The 15,336-nt window shown below is 48.8% G+C and overlaps 2 non-coding genes across 2 annotated transcripts; both read right to left on the bottom strand.

The window, feature by feature from the left end:
- Window positions 1-4,387: 4,387 nt before the first annotated feature.
- LOC148152033 (U2 spliceosomal RNA) lies at window positions 4,388-4,578 on the bottom strand. Its single transcript, XR_015751696.1, has one exon. It is a non-coding gene; the product is annotated as a U2 spliceosomal RNA (small nuclear RNA).
- A 9,746-nt stretch (window positions 4,579-14,324) lies between these two features.
- Window positions 14,325-14,515, bottom strand: LOC148152032 (U2 spliceosomal RNA). Its single transcript, XR_015751695.1, has one exon. It is a non-coding gene; the product is annotated as a U2 spliceosomal RNA (small nuclear RNA).
- Window positions 14,516-15,336: the final 821 nt, after the last annotated feature.

Here is a 15,336-nt window from a genome sequence, read left to right as displayed (position 1 = left end):
TCCTGTTCCTGATTGAATACTGACGAAAAGTATTCATTCAATGTCTCCCCAATCTCTTCAGCCTCCACACGCAACTTCCCACGACTATCCTTGACTGGACCTATTCCTACCCTAGTCATTCTTTTATTCCTGACATACCTATAGAAAGCCTTAGGGTTTTCCCTAATCCTACCAACTAAGGCCCTTTCATGTCCCCTCCTTGCTGCTCTTAGCTCTCTCTTCAGGTCCTTCCTGGCTACCGTATAACTCTCAATCGCCCCAATTGAACCTTCACGCCTCATCTTTACATAGGCCGCCCTCTTCCATTTAACAAGGGATTCCAATTCCTTATTAAACCACGGCTCCCTCACACGACCCTTTCCTCCCTGCCTGACGGGTACATACTTATCAAGGACACTCAATAGTTGCTCCTTGAACAAGCTCCACATATCAGTTACGCCCTTGTCTTGAAGCTTACTTTTCCAAGCCACACATCCTAAGTCATGCCTCACCGCATCATAATTTCCCTGCCCCCAGCTATAACTCTTGCCCTGTAGTGCACACTTATCCCTCTCCATCGCGAGAGTAAAAGTCACCGAATTGTGGTCACTGTCCCCAAAGTGCTCACCTACCTCTAATTCTAACACCTGGCCTGGTTCGTTACCCAGAACCAAATCCAGTATGGCCTCACCTCTTGTTGGCCTATCTACATATTGTGTCAGGAAACCCTCCTGCACACATTGGACAAACACTGACCCATCTAACGAACTTGAGCTATAGCTTTCCCAATCAATATCAGGAAAGTTAAAGTCCCCCATAACAACCACCCTATTACTTTCACTCTTCTCTTGAATCATCCTCGCAATCCTTTCTTCTACGTTTCTAGGACTATTAGGAGGCCTGTAAAAAATTACTAACAGGGTGAGCTCACCTTTCCTATTCCTAACCTCAGCCCAAACTACCTCAGACGGCGAGTCTTCATCCATCGTCCTTTCCACAGCTGTAATACTATCTTTGACAAGCAATGCCACACCTCCCCCTCTTTTACCCCCACCTCTGACCCTACTAAAACATTTAAACCCTGGAACCTGCAACAGCCAATCCTGTCCCTGTTCTACCCATGTCTCCGTAATAGCCACAACATCGAAGTCCCAGGTACCAACCCACGCTGCAAGTTCCTAATGTACCAACCCACGTTCCTAATGTGCCTGCTTCCAGCGCTTCGACTGGCAACGCGTTCCAGGCACCCACCATCCTCTGTGTGAAAACCTTTCCCCGCACTTTTCCCTTCTCACTTTCCCCCTCTCACCGTGAACCTGTACCCACTGACTCGCCACCCCACCCTTTCGATGCCTCTCAGTATGCTGTCGACCACTATCAGGTCGCCCCTCAGCTTCCGTCTTTGCAGTGACGACAATCCAAGTTTATTCAATCTCTCCTCACAGCAGAAGCGCTCCAGGGCAGGCAACGTGCTGGTAAACCTTCTCTGCACCCTCTCCAAAGCATCCACGTCCTTCTGGTAGTGTGCCGAACAGCATTGCGCGCGATATCCCAATTGTAGCCTAACTGGAGTTTTGTACAGCTCTTTGTACAGATCATTTATTTACACGTCACAAACAACAAAGGTCCTAGCACTGAGCCCTGCGGGACGCCACTAGTTACTGATCTCCTTTCCGAAAAATGCGCCCCGAGTCGGTTTTGTATCCAGCTAGCCGACTCACCTCAGATCCCACGAGACTCTACCTTTTGTAGCAGCCTGCCGTAAGATGTGAAGCGATCCAGAAGAGATTACTGACGCAAAGGTGACTACACTTAAATGAAAGTGCTGGGAATGGCAACCGTGATGGAACTCGCAGCCAAGGAAGGTCAACACCTCACAAAATGGTGGCTGAGAGTTCACAAAATGGTGGCCCAGGGACAAGCACCAACGCAGACACAAAACTGCCACTGCTGTGGAAACACATGTCAGGCAGCAGCAAATTGCTGCTGGAAAGAAGCTGTGTGCAGAAACTGCAGCATTAAAAAAGAATATATTAAGTGGGTGCGCTCGGGGGAGAAAGTACCAATAACCTGCAGCGAAAGTACAGGAAGAAATCCTAAATGGTACAAAAAGGGCAAGAAGACAAAAGCCCAGGCGCACAAACCAATGAGGTGTTGTTGTTACAGATACTGGCGATAGCTGCCGACGCCCCGGTCGCTCCCTTACTGAACGGCAAACCGGTAAGAATGGAGGTGGACACCGGTTTCATTGATACGGCTGAGTCACGTTGCGCTGCAACCTTCAGAAACTGAGCGAGGAACACACACAGGTGCTTTCACGGTGGGAACGTTCAGTTATACGGTCAGTCTGAAGACACAGCCTGCGCGTCAACAAAGGAAATCTTAGAGCTTTATGGGCAAGAATGTGGTTGGACAGAATCAAACTCAACTGGGCCGAAGGCAATCACTTGTCAAGATTCTGAGAGTGACTGATCAAGAATTCTAAAGAAGCACGCTATTGTTTTCAATGGGATAGAGAAGCAGGACGCCGGGAGCCTTTGATAAGGTTCCACGTGGTAGGCTGTTGGAGAAAATGCAGAGGCATGGAACTGAGGGTGATTTAGCAGCTTGGCTTAGAAACTGGCTTTCTGAAAGAAGGCAGCGGGTGGTGGTTGATGGAAAATATTCAGCCTGGAGTCCGGTTACTAGTGGTGTGCCACAAGGGTCTGTTTTGGGACCACTGCTGTTTGTCATTTTTATAAATGACTTAGATGCAGGCATAACATAGGTGGATGGATTAGTAAATTTGCAGACGACGCTAAAGTCGGTGGAGTGGTGGTCAGTGTGGAAGAATGTTACAGGTTGCAGGGGGACTTGGATAAACTGCAGAATTGGGCTGAGAGGTGGCAAATGGAGTTCAATGCAGCTAAATGTGAGGTGATGCACTTTGGGAAGAATAACAGGAAGGCAGAGTACTGGGTCGATGGAAAGATTCTTGGTAGTGTGGATGTGCAGAGGGATCTTGGAGTCCCATGTACATAGATCCCTGAAAGTTGCCACCCAAGTGGATAGTGCTGTTAAGAAGGCTGTTAGGTTTCATTCGTAGAGGGATTGAGTGCCGGAGCCGCAATATCATGCTGCAACAGTTCACCTGCTGGTGTGTGCTAGGCGGTTTCCTTTCCCTTTGCTCAACGACCTATTTGCTGAACTAGCCGGAGGTCAGCTTTTCAGTAAAACTGAGCCCGGTAAACCCTACCTCCAGATGAGTGTAGATCCTGAGTTTAAATGAATGAGACACAATCTTATTGAAACATATTGGATTCTTACGTGGCTCGACAGGGTAAATGCTGAGAGGACATTTTCCCTCATGGGAGTGTCTAGAACTGAACAGAATAAAGAGGCACCAATTTAAGAGTGAGATCAGGAGAAACGTCTTCTCTCAGAGGGTTGTGAGTCTTTGGAATTTGTTGTCACAGACAGCTGGCACACGCTGCTTGTGTGAGACTGACTTTGCTGCCTCAGCCAGAACTGGCAGCATTCTAAGTGCAAAAGAAGGCAAGGGGGTGTTGTGCCAGTCCCTGCGTACACAGCCCAGGTGCCGGATAATCTGCAGTGCTCCTACCTGCCTTATTATCTTTCCAGGCCAGTTCCGGTCAGCAAACATTGGTTTGTTTGTTCTACGTTTTCTCACGTGCTGTTGTCGAGTTAGTGCTGTCTCTTTGCTTTTCCCAGTGAGAATTGACTCTCTGAGTAACCTGCCTCTGACTCAGTCATTCGTGATAGCACACACGATTCTGTCGCGGCTCCGTGAATCGGAAAATGGCTGAAACTCACAGTCCTTTGCCTCGTTTTTCCGGTCAGTCACATACGTACCTATCGATTCCGCCTGCCCTTGCAGTCTGATGAAAAGCATGTGCCTTAAATACGTCCCGATGATTTTTGTCCTAGCTCACAGTGTTCTCGAAATCTCTCTTTCAAGTCATCAAAATCAAAACGACTGAACCCCGAGATAGCTTCATCCCCAGCAGCATGCAGCAACGTAGCACAGTTGACCTTCTCTTGTTTTTCTGAAATGTCGCTCGCGAGTATGAAAAGCTGGTGGGCAGCTACGGTTGCTGCGACTCCCAAATTCTGACACCATGTGGTGTGATCGGGGCCCGGCGTTGGCGGGAAGGTGCAGCACGCAGCAGGGGTCCGAGGGGATGACATTGAGAGCAAGTGTCAAGGTGCGCAAGAGACAGAGATGGCGAGAGAAGGATAGGGAGCGGGAGCTGAGCAGCCACCTTAGAACAGACGAGTTTGAATCGACTCACGCCCGGTTGGATGTGAGGTGTGAGAAATGAAGCACTTGGTACTCAAACCCATCCAGCAGACACAAAGCACCGAAAGCCTGAGTTATAAACATGAAGCTGTTTTTAGATTTATAGATGAGGGGTGCACCGTTCCCGGAGGTACTGCAATACCAGGTCGATGCGTGGAGTGGACGGAGCAAGCCCCTATTCCATCTCCCTGCTCCAAAAATCAATTTAATATATGGTCCCCAGATAAGGGACGTATCAGATATTAAACTGATAAGAACAGATACTACACTTGATCTTAGCCAAAAGGCCGAGAAGCGATAACTACAATACCGCGGACTGCCTCAAGTCCCATTTGTCCTCCATGTTTTCAATCAGCTTGATTCTGTTCAAAGACTTGTAGATCACTGCTGACAGTTTCCCTGTCGCCGTAGTCCTCCCAGGATTTCTAACGAGAGCAGCAGGTCCGTTTACAGCAGTTGCTTTTTTTCCCCTGTCAGTGAACCACTGTCTCATGGTCATGTAGAGATCGTCAGTATCTCACCAATCAAGTGGGTCAGGGCTAAGCTTACGTGACTTCTCACGTGACCAGCACAGCGTTTTTGAGGAGGCGGTAACCAACTGCAGAACTGCACGCATTGAATGATACATTCAGCCTGTCATGTCTGCATCAGCTCTCTGCACGAGCAACTTCCCCAGTCCCACTCGCCCTGCAGCAAATATTCTCTCTTCAGATAAGTATCCGACCCTCCGACCAAAGTCACCATTGAATCTGCCTCCAGCACCCTCTCTCTCAGGCAGTGCACTGCATATTCTCACCACTCGCTGAAGATGCTTGGGCCTAGGACGCTACCTCGATGAAACGTGACACGTAGAGAAGAAAGCAATAGATTCAGCCGAGCCCTCCATGTCTTTGATGTGTGTGGATGTGCCTGCAGTTAGAACATTGCACAGTACAGGCCCTTCGGCCCACGATGTCGTGCCGAGCAGTTTTCTTAATCTAAGATCAACCTAACCTACACACCCCTCAATTTACTGCCGTCCAGCGTGTGCTCGCCGAGCAGTAGCTTAAATGTCCCTGACAGTTTGTGGGAGATTAGAAATGCAGTTAGAGATGTTGTTTTTGCAGATGGGTGACGGGGTGTTGTGGGGGGAGGGGAAGGGGAACATTACACAAACGGTCGCGGGATTCTTGCAGCATACCTAAGGCTAAGATTTTAACGAATATAGAGGTTTTTGTTTAAGAAATAGTTGTAAACTAAGAAATAACTTTAAAGTGTTGTAGCTGACCACAAAAGTAGCAGTAGGGGCATTTCACAATAAGCTTATAGTATGATAAGGGGAACTGGATAAAATAGCAGACAGGCTGTAACAGACAAGGACAAGGACAGCAGGGTAGTCAGATAAGGAAAATTAGAGAAAAACGAGTGAGGTAATCGGCTTATGATAGGATGGGAAAAGGGAGGCGTGATTCCGCAACTTGCAAACTGAATAAGAATGCTTACATGTTTTGTTTTCGCGCGCTTTTGCTAGCCTGATTGCTTGAGCAAAACGCCTGTTCTTGCAAGGCCGTAAAGAATTAAATGTTCTTGTTTCCAAGGCTTTGTCTCAGGCTGAATTGTGAGTGAGTTTTGTTTCTCACAGTTGCCGAAGGGCCTGTTGTTGCGCTGCTCTGTTCGACGTTCTAAAAATCTCAGCTGTTACCAATGTGAAAAATCCCTGCCTCCCCACAAGGCAAATGATTGGAGCAGGTTCGAATTCTGACCGAAAAATCTCACTGTCAGGAAATCTCGGCTCGCTCACCTTTACGAACAGTACCTCTTACAGACTAATCCATCTTGTCTTGGAAAGTGTGAACTCCCATCCCCCAACCCACCTCGTGCAAATGAATAGCACGACGGGGCGGGGATGTGAAGATCAATTTACAGCAAATCAGCCTTTATTGGTTCGGCTCCAAACATTCCAATTCGGTCTGCTTCCTTAGAATTGCAAATCAAGATTCAAGAGTGCTAATTGCAGCGCTAACAGCAAGCTAATGGTTTGATAGTGGCTGTGCAATCAAAAAGCAAGGTCTAAAATGCAAAATAAAGCAAAACACCCAGTAAGCAAAACCTCAGCATCTGTGGGGAAAAAGCAGAATTAACGCTTTTTCGAGTCCAGTGACCCTTCTCCCGAAGGGTGCAGCGAGTTCTGTTTTCGTCTAGACATTACAACCTGCAGCACCACGCGTGGAGTCAGTGATCAACTGCACCTTCACTCTATTGGTAGCCACTGAGCACGTACATCGATGCTTGCATCAGGACGAGACGAAACCTGAACCAAACGGACGGAGGCTCCGAAGCTCTCTGCCACCCTCTCACCTTCAATGCGCACTTGGATCCATCCGGCTGCTCCGCATCAGGAAGCATCAATGGGGCGGCCTCAATCAACAGATGGGAATCAGAAAGCTTCCCCACACAGTCACACAGTACAGAAGAGGCCCTTTGGCCCTCCGAGTCCGCACTGACAAAGCTACTCTAAGTCTGCTCTAGTCCCACTTTCCAGCACTTGGTCCGTAGCCAGGAAAGGTTATGACATTTCCAGTGCTCATCCAAGTAGTTTTTCAAGGTTTTGAGGTTCCCCGCCTCGCTACCCTCCCAAGCAGTGCATTCCAGACCGCCGCCACCCTCTGGGAAACAACTGCTTTCTGTCATGACCGCAAGACCACGGAAGGTCTGACGGCCCATAAGACGTAGGAGCAGAATCGGGCCATTCGGCCCACGCTCCGCCATTCGGTCGTGGCTCACAGGTTTCTCAACCCCGATTCTCCTGCCCTCTCCCCACAACCCTTGATCCCCTTATAATCAAGAACCTCTCTATCTCTGTCTTAAATGCAACCTCATCTCAGCCTGAAGGGACGACCCTTCACCCTGAGGCTGTACTTCCAGGTCCTCGTCTCGCCTACTAGTGGGATCATCGGGTTCAATTCCCGCCTCAGGCGACTGACTGTGTGGAGTTTGCACGTTCTCCCCGTGCCTGCGTGGGTTTCCTCCGGGTGCTCCGGTTTCCTCCCACAGTCCAAAGATGTGCAGGTCAGGTGAATTGGCCATGCTAAATTGCCCGTAGTGTTAGGTAAGGGGCAAATGTAGGGGTATGGGTGGGTTGCGCTTCGGCGGGTCGGTGTGGACTTGTTGGGTCGAAGGGCCTGTTTCCACACTGTAATGTAATGTAATCTAATCTAATCTTCTTCACATCCACTCTGACCAGGCCTCCCAGTAGCCTGTAAGGTTCAGTCAGATCCCGCCTTACCTTTCGAAACACCATCGGGTATAGACCCAGAGACCTCGTGTGACAAACCCTTCAGCCCCAGGGGGAACACGCTTGTAAACCTTCTCTAGACTCCCTCCAACACCAGCGCATCCCTTCCTTTGGTACAGGGCACAAAACTGCTCCCGATATTCCACCTGTGGTCAGACCAGAGTCTGATGCAGCCTCAGCAGCACGTCTCTGCTCCTTTTTTCTCGCCCGCTTGAAATGAATGCCGACACTGCATTTGCCTTCCGAACCATCGGATGAACCTGCATGTTAATCATGAAACAACCTGGAACTAAGACTCCCAAGACCCTCAGCGCTTCAGATTTGCAAAGCCTTTCCCTCGTTCAGAAAATCGTCTACCCGATTGTTCTTGCTACCAAAGTGCAAAACCGCACACTTGGTCACTTCTTTCCCCACTCGCCCTTCATCTCCACGCCCTTCTGCAGCCTGCCCGTTTCCTCAAAACTACCTGTCCCTCTCGCTATCTTTGTGCCATCTGCAAACTCAGCAAAAATGCCCGCCGTGGCCCTCATTATCGTCGACACCCCAATAAGGTCCCTGTCACAGCCCCGTCTACAAGGTATTTGCAGAAATTCACCAAAGTTATACACGTGGCCGGAGACTTTGGCACGTCGGGTCGATAACACAGGGCCCAGCGAGCCTGTGCCGATTCCTACTCCTTGTTTGGACGTGCTACTTGTTGCCCAGACGTGGTTTCAGTCCCGCCGTTCCGCCTCCCGTTCACGTGTCTAACAAGGTGAGCCTTAAACATAGAACATAGAAGAATTCAGCGCAGTACAGGCCCTTCGGCCCTCGATGTTGCGCCGATCCAAGCCCACCTAACCTACACTAGCCCACTATCCTCCATATGCCTATCCAATGCCTGCTTAAATGCCCATAATGAGGGAGAGTCCACCACTGCTACTGGCAGGGCATTCCATGAACTCACGACTCGCTGAGTAAAGAACCTACCCCTAACATCTGTCCTATACCTACCCCTCCTTAATTTAAAGCTATGCCCCCTTGGAAAAAGATTCTCACTGTCGACCCTATCTAAACCCCTAATCATCTTGTACACCTCTATCAAGTCACCCCTAAACCTTCTTTTCTCCAATGAAAACAACCCCAAGTGCCTCAGCCTTTCCTCATATGATCTTTCTACCATACCAGGCAACATCCTGGTAAACCTCCTCTGCACCCGTTCCAGTGCCTCCACATCCTTCCTATAGTATGGCGACCAAAACTGCACACAATACTCCAGATGCGGACGCACCAGAGTCTTATACAACTGCAACATGACCTCAGTACTCCGGAACTCAATTCCTCTACCAATAAAAGCCAGTACGCCATATGCCTTCTTCACCGCACTATTTACCTGGGTGGCAACTTTCAAAGATCTGTGTACATGGACACCAAGATCCCTCTGCTCATCCACACTACCAAGTATCCGTCCATTAGCCCAGTACCCCATCTTTTTATTACTCTTACCAAAGTGAATCACCTCACACTTAGCTACATTGAACGCCATTTGCCACCTTTCTGCCCAGTTCTGCAGCTTATCTATATCCCGCTGTAACCTGCCACATCCTTCCTCACTGTCTACAACTCCTCCGACTTTCGTATCATCCGCAAACTTGCTCACCCAACCTTCTAACCCCTCCTCCAGGTCATTTATAAAAATGACAAACAGCAATGGTCCCAAAACAGATCCTTGCGGAACACCGCTAGTGACGGCACTCCAAGATGAACCTTTGCCATCAACTACTACCCTCTGTCTTCTTCCAGCCAGCCAACTCCTAATCCAAACCTCCAACTCACCCTCAATGCCATACCTCCGTGTTTTTTGCAGTAGTCCACCATGAGGAACCTTATCAAACGCCTTACTAAAATCCATATACACCACATCTACCGCTTTCCCCTCGTTCACCTCCTTAGTCACCTTCTCAAAGAATTCAATAAGGTTTGTGAGGCACGACCTGCCCTTCACAAAACCATGCTGACTATCCTTGATCACATTATTCCTATCCAGATGTTCATAAATCCTATCCCTTAGAATTCTCTCTAAGATTTTGCCCACAACAGAAGTGAGACTCACCAGCCAATAGTTACTAGGGTTATCCCTACTCCCCTTCTTGAACAAGGGAACCACATTTGCTAGCCTCCAATCTTCTGGCACTACTCCTGTAGACAACGAGGACATAAAAATCAAGGCCAATGGCTCTGCAATCTCCTCCCTTGCTTCCCGGAGAATCCTAGGATAAATGCCATCAGGCCCAGGGGACTTATCTATTTTCACCCTTTCCAGAATTTCCAACACCTCTTCTCTACATACCTCAAAGCCATCCATTCTACTTAATTGTGACTCAGTACTCACATTGACAACAATGTCCTGTTCCTGATTGAATACTGACGAAAAGTATTCATTCAATGTCTCCCCAATCTCTTCAGCCTCCACACGCAACTTCCCACGACTATCCTTGACTGGACCTATTCCTACCCTAGTCATTCTTTTATTCCTGACATACCTATAGAAAGCCTTAGGGTTTTCCCTAATCCTACCAACTAAGGCCCTTTCATGTCCCCTCCTTGCTGCTCTTAGCTCTCTCTTCAGGTCCTTCCTGGCTACCGTATAACTCTCAATCGCCCCAATTGAACCTTCACGCCTCATCTTTACATAGGCCGCCCTCTTCCATTTAACAAGGGATTCCAATTCCTTATTAAACCACGGCTCCCTCACACGACCCTTTCCTCCCTGCCTGACGGGTACATACTTATCAAGGACACTCAATAGTTGCTCCTTGAACAAGCTCCACATATCAGTTACGCCCTTGTCTTGAAGCTTACTTTTCCAAGCCACACATCCTAAGTCATGCCTCACCGCATCATAATTTCCCTGCCCCCAGCTATAACTCTTGCCCTGTAGTGCACACTTATCCCTCTCCATCGCGAGAGTAAAAGTCACCGAATTGTGGTCACTGTCCCCAAAGTGCTCACCTACCTCTAATTCTAACACCTGGCCTGGTTCGTTACCCAGAACCAAATCCAGTATGGCCTCACCTCTTGTTGGCCTATCTACATATTGTGTCAGGAAACCCTCCTGCACACATTGGACAAACACTGACCCATCTAACGAACTTGAGCTATAGCTTTCCCAATCAATATCAGGAAAGTTAAAGTCCCCCATAACAACCACCCTATTACTTTCACTCTTCTCTTGAATCATCCTCGCAATCCTTTCTTCTACGTTTCTAGGACTATTAGGAGGCCTGTAAAAAATTACTAACAGGGTGAGCTCACCTTTCCTATTCCTAACCTCAGCCCAAACTACCTCAGACGGCGAGTCTTCATCCATCGTCCTTTCCACAGCTGTAATACTATCTTTGACAAGCAATGCCACACCTCCCCCTCTTTTACCCCCACCTCTGACCCTACTAAAACATTTAAACCCTGGAACCTGCAACAGCCAATCCTGTCCCTGTTCTACCCATGTCTCCGTAATAGCCACAACATCGAAGTCCCAGGTACCAACCCACGCTGCAAGTTCCTAATGTACCAACCCACGTTCCTAATGTGCCTGCTTCCAGCGCTTCGACTGGCAACGCGTTCCAGGCACCCACCATCCTCTGTGTGAAAACCTTTCCCCGCACTTTTCCCTTCTCACTTTCCCCCTCTCACCGTGAACCTGTACCCACTGACTCGCCACCCCACCCTTTCGATGCCTCTCAGTATGCTGTCGACCACTATCAGGTCGCCCCTCAGCTTCCGTCTTTGCAGTGACGACAATCCAAGTTTATTCAATCTCTCCTCACAGCAGAAGCGCTCCAGGGCAGGCAACGTGCTGGTAAACCTTCTCTGCACCCTCTCCAAAGCATCCACGTCCTTCTGGTAGTGTGCCGAACAGCATTGCGCGCGATATCCCAATTGTAGCCTAACTGGAGTTTTGTACAGCTCTTTGTACAGATCATTTATTTACACGTCACAAACAACAAAGGTCCTAGCACTGAGCCCTGCGGGACGCCACTAGTTACTGATCTCCTTTCCGAAAAATGCGCCCCGAGTCGGTTTTGTATCCAGCTAGCCGACTCACCTCAGATCCCACGAGACTCTACCTTTTGTAGCAGCCTGCCGTAAGATGTGAAGCGATCCAGAAGAGATTACTGACGCAAAGGTGACTACACTTAAATGAAAGTGCTGGGAATGGCAACCGTGATGGAACTCGCAGCCAAGGAAGGTCAACACCTCACAAAATGGTGGCTGAGAGTTCACAAAATGGTGGCCCAGGGACAAGCACCAACGCAGACACAAAACTGCCACTGCTGTGGAAACACATGTCAGGCAGCAGCAAATTGCTGCTGGAAAGAAGCTGTGTGCAGAAACTGCAGCATTAAAAAAGAATATATTAAGTGGGTGCGCTCGGGGGAGAAAGTACCAATAACCTGCAGCGAAAGTACAGGAAGAAATCCTAAATGGTACAAAAAGGGCAAGAAGACAAAAGCCCAGGCGCACAAACCAATGAGGTGTTGTTGTTACAGATACTGGCGATAGCTGCCGACGCCCCGGTCGCTCCCTTACTGAACGGCAAACCGGTAAGAATGGAGGTGGACACCGGTTTCATTGATACGGCTGAGTCACGTTGCGCTGCAACCTTCAGAAACTGAGCGAGGAACACACACAGGTGCTTTCACGGTGGGAACGTTCAGTTATACGGTCAGTCTGAAGACACAGCCTGCGCGTCAACAAAGGAAATCTTAGAGCTTTATGGGCAAGAATGTGGTTGGACAGAATCAAACTCAACTGGGCCGAAGGCAATCACTTGTCAAGATTCTGAGAGTGACTGATCAAGAATTCTAAAGAAGCACGCTATTGTTTTCAATGGGATAGAGAAGCAGGACGCCGGGAGCCTTTGATAAGGTTCCACGTGGTAGGCTGTTGGAGAAAATGCAGAGGCATGGAACTGAGGGTGATTTAGCAGCTTGGCTTAGAAACTGGCTTTCTGAAAGAAGGCAGCGGGTGGTGGTTGATGGAAAATATTCAGCCTGGAGTCCGGTTACTAGTGGTGTGCCACAAGGGTCTGTTTTGGGACCACTGCTGTTTGTCATTTTTATAAATGACTTAGATGCAGGCATAACATAGGTGGATGGATTAGTAAATTTGCAGACGACGCTAAAGTCGGTGGAGTGGTGGTCAGTGTGGAAGAATGTTACAGGTTGCAGGGGGACTTGGATAAACTGCAGAATTGGGCTGAGAGGTGGCAAATGGAGTTCAATGCAGCTAAATGTGAGGTGATGCACTTTGGGAAGAATAACAGGAAGGCAGAGTACTGGGTCGATGGAAAGATTCTTGGTAGTGTGGATGTGCAGAGGGATCTTGGAGTCCCATGTACATAGATCCCTGAAAGTTGCCACCCAAGTGGATAGTGCTGTTAAGAAGGCTGTTAGGTTTCATTCGTAGAGGGATTGAGTGCCGGAGCCGCAATATCATGCTGCAACAGTTCACCTGCTGGTGTGTGCTAGGCGGTTTCCTTTCCCTTTGCTCAACGACCTATTTGCTGAACTAGCCGGAGGTCAGCTTTTCAGTAAAACTGAGCCCGGTAAACCCTACCTCCAGATGAGTGTAGATCCTGAGTTTAAATGAATGAGACACAATCTTATTGAAACATATTGGATTCTTACGTGGCTCGACAGGGTAAATGCTGAGAGGACATTTTCCCTCATGGGAGTGTCTAGAACTGAACAGAATAAAGAGGCACCAATTTAAGAGTGAGATCAGGAGAAACGTCTTCTCTCAGAGGGTTGTGAGTCTTTGGAATTTGTTGTCACAGACAGCTGGCACACGCTGCTTGTGTGAGACTGACTTTGCTGCCTCAGCCAGAACTGGCAGCATTCTAAGTGCAAAAGAAGGCAAGGGGGTGTTGTGCCAGTCCCTGCGTACACAGCCCAGGTGCCGGATAATCTGCAGTGCTCCTACCTGCCTTATTATCTTTCCAGGCCAGTTCCGGTCAGCAAACATTGGTTTGTTTGTTCTACGTTTTCTCACGTGCTGTTGTCGAGTTAGTGCTGTCTCTTTGCTTTTCCCAGTGAGAATTGACTCTCTGAGTAACCTGCCTCTGACTCAGTCATTCGTGATAGCACACACGATTCTGTCGCGGCTCCGTGAATCGGAAAATGGCTGAAACTCACAGTCCTTTGCCTCGTTTTTCCGGTCAGTCACATACGTACCTATCGATTCCGCCTGCCCTTGCAGTCTGATGAAAAGCATGTGCCTTAAATACGTCCCGATGATTTTTGTCCTAGCTCACAGTGTTCTCGAAATCTCTCTTTCAAGTCATCAAAATCAAAACGACTGAACCCCGAGATAGCTTCATCCCCAGCAGCATGCAGCAACGTAGCACAGTTGACCTTCTCTTGTTTTTCTGAAATGTCGCTCGCGAGTATGAAAAGCTGGTGGGCAGCTACGGTTGCTGCGACTCCCAAATTCTGACACCATGTGGTGTGATCGGGGCCCGGCGTTGGCGGGAAGGTGCAGCACGCAGCAGGGGTCCGAGGGGATGACATTGAGAGCAAGTGTCAAGGTGCGCAAGAGACAGAGATGGCGAGAGAAGGATAGGGAGCGGGAGCTGAGCAGCCACCTTAGAACAGACGAGTTTGAATCGACTCACGCCCGGTTGGATGTGAGGTGTGAGAAATGAAGCACTTGGTACTCAAACCCATCCAGCAGACACAAAGCACCGAAAGCCTGAGTTATAAACATGAAGCTGTTTTTAGATTTATAGATGAGGGGTGCACCGTTCCCGGAGGTACTGCAATACCAGGTCGATGCGTGGAGTGGACGGAGCAAGCCCCTATTCCATCTCCCTGCTCCAAAAATCAATTTAATATATGGTCCCCAGATAAGGGACGTATCAGATATTAAACTGATAAGAACAGATACTACACTTGATCTTAGCCAAAAGGCCGAGAAGCGATAACTACAATACCGCGGACTGCCTCAAGTCCCATTTGTCCTCCATGTTTTCAATCAGCTTGATTCTGTTCAAAGACTTGTAGATCACTGCTGACAGTTTCCCTGTCGCCGTAGTCCTCCCAGGATTTCTAACGAGAGCAGCAGGTCCGTTTACAGCAGTTGCTTTTTTTCCCCTGTCAGTGAACCACTGTCTCATGGTCATGTAGAGATCGTCAGTATCTCACCAATCAAGTGGGTCAGGGCTAAGCTTACGTGACTTCTCACGTGACCAGCACAGCGTTTTTGAGGAGGCGGTAACCAACTGCAGAACTGCACGCATTGAATGATACATTCAGCCTGTCATGTCTGCATCAGCTCTCTGCACGAGCAACTTCCCCAGTCCCACTCGCCCTGCAGCAAATATTCTCTCTTCAGATAAGTATCCGACCCTCCGACCAAAGTCACCATTGAATCTGCCTCCAGCACCCTCTCTCTCAGGCAGTGCACTGCATATTCTCACCACTCGCTGAAGATGCTTGGGCCTAGGACGCTACCTCGATGAAACGTGACACGTAGAGAAGAAAGCAATAGATTCAGCCGAGCCCTCCATGTCTTTGATGTGTGTGGATGTGCCTGCAGTTAGAACATTGCACAGTACAGGCCCTTCGGCCCACGATGTCGTGCCGAGCAGTTTTCTTAATCTAAGATCAACCTAACCTACACACCCCTCAATTTACTGCCGTCCAGCGTGTGCTCGCCGAGCAGTAGCTTAAATGTCCCTGACAGTTTGTGGGAGATTAGAAATGCAGTTAGAGATGTTGTTTTTGCAGATGGGTGACGGGGT

The sequence above is a fragment of the Chiloscyllium plagiosum genome, unplaced genomic scaffold, assembly GCF_037043375.1.
Source record: "Chiloscyllium plagiosum isolate Xiang-an unplaced genomic scaffold, Cpla_swu_hap1 HiC_scaffold_2, whole genome shotgun sequence".
NCBI lineage: Eukaryota > Metazoa > Chordata > Chondrichthyes > Orectolobiformes > Hemiscylliidae > Chiloscyllium > Chiloscyllium plagiosum.
Note: the sequence above shows the minus strand (reverse complement) of the source record. Positions and strands in the feature narration are given on the sequence as shown.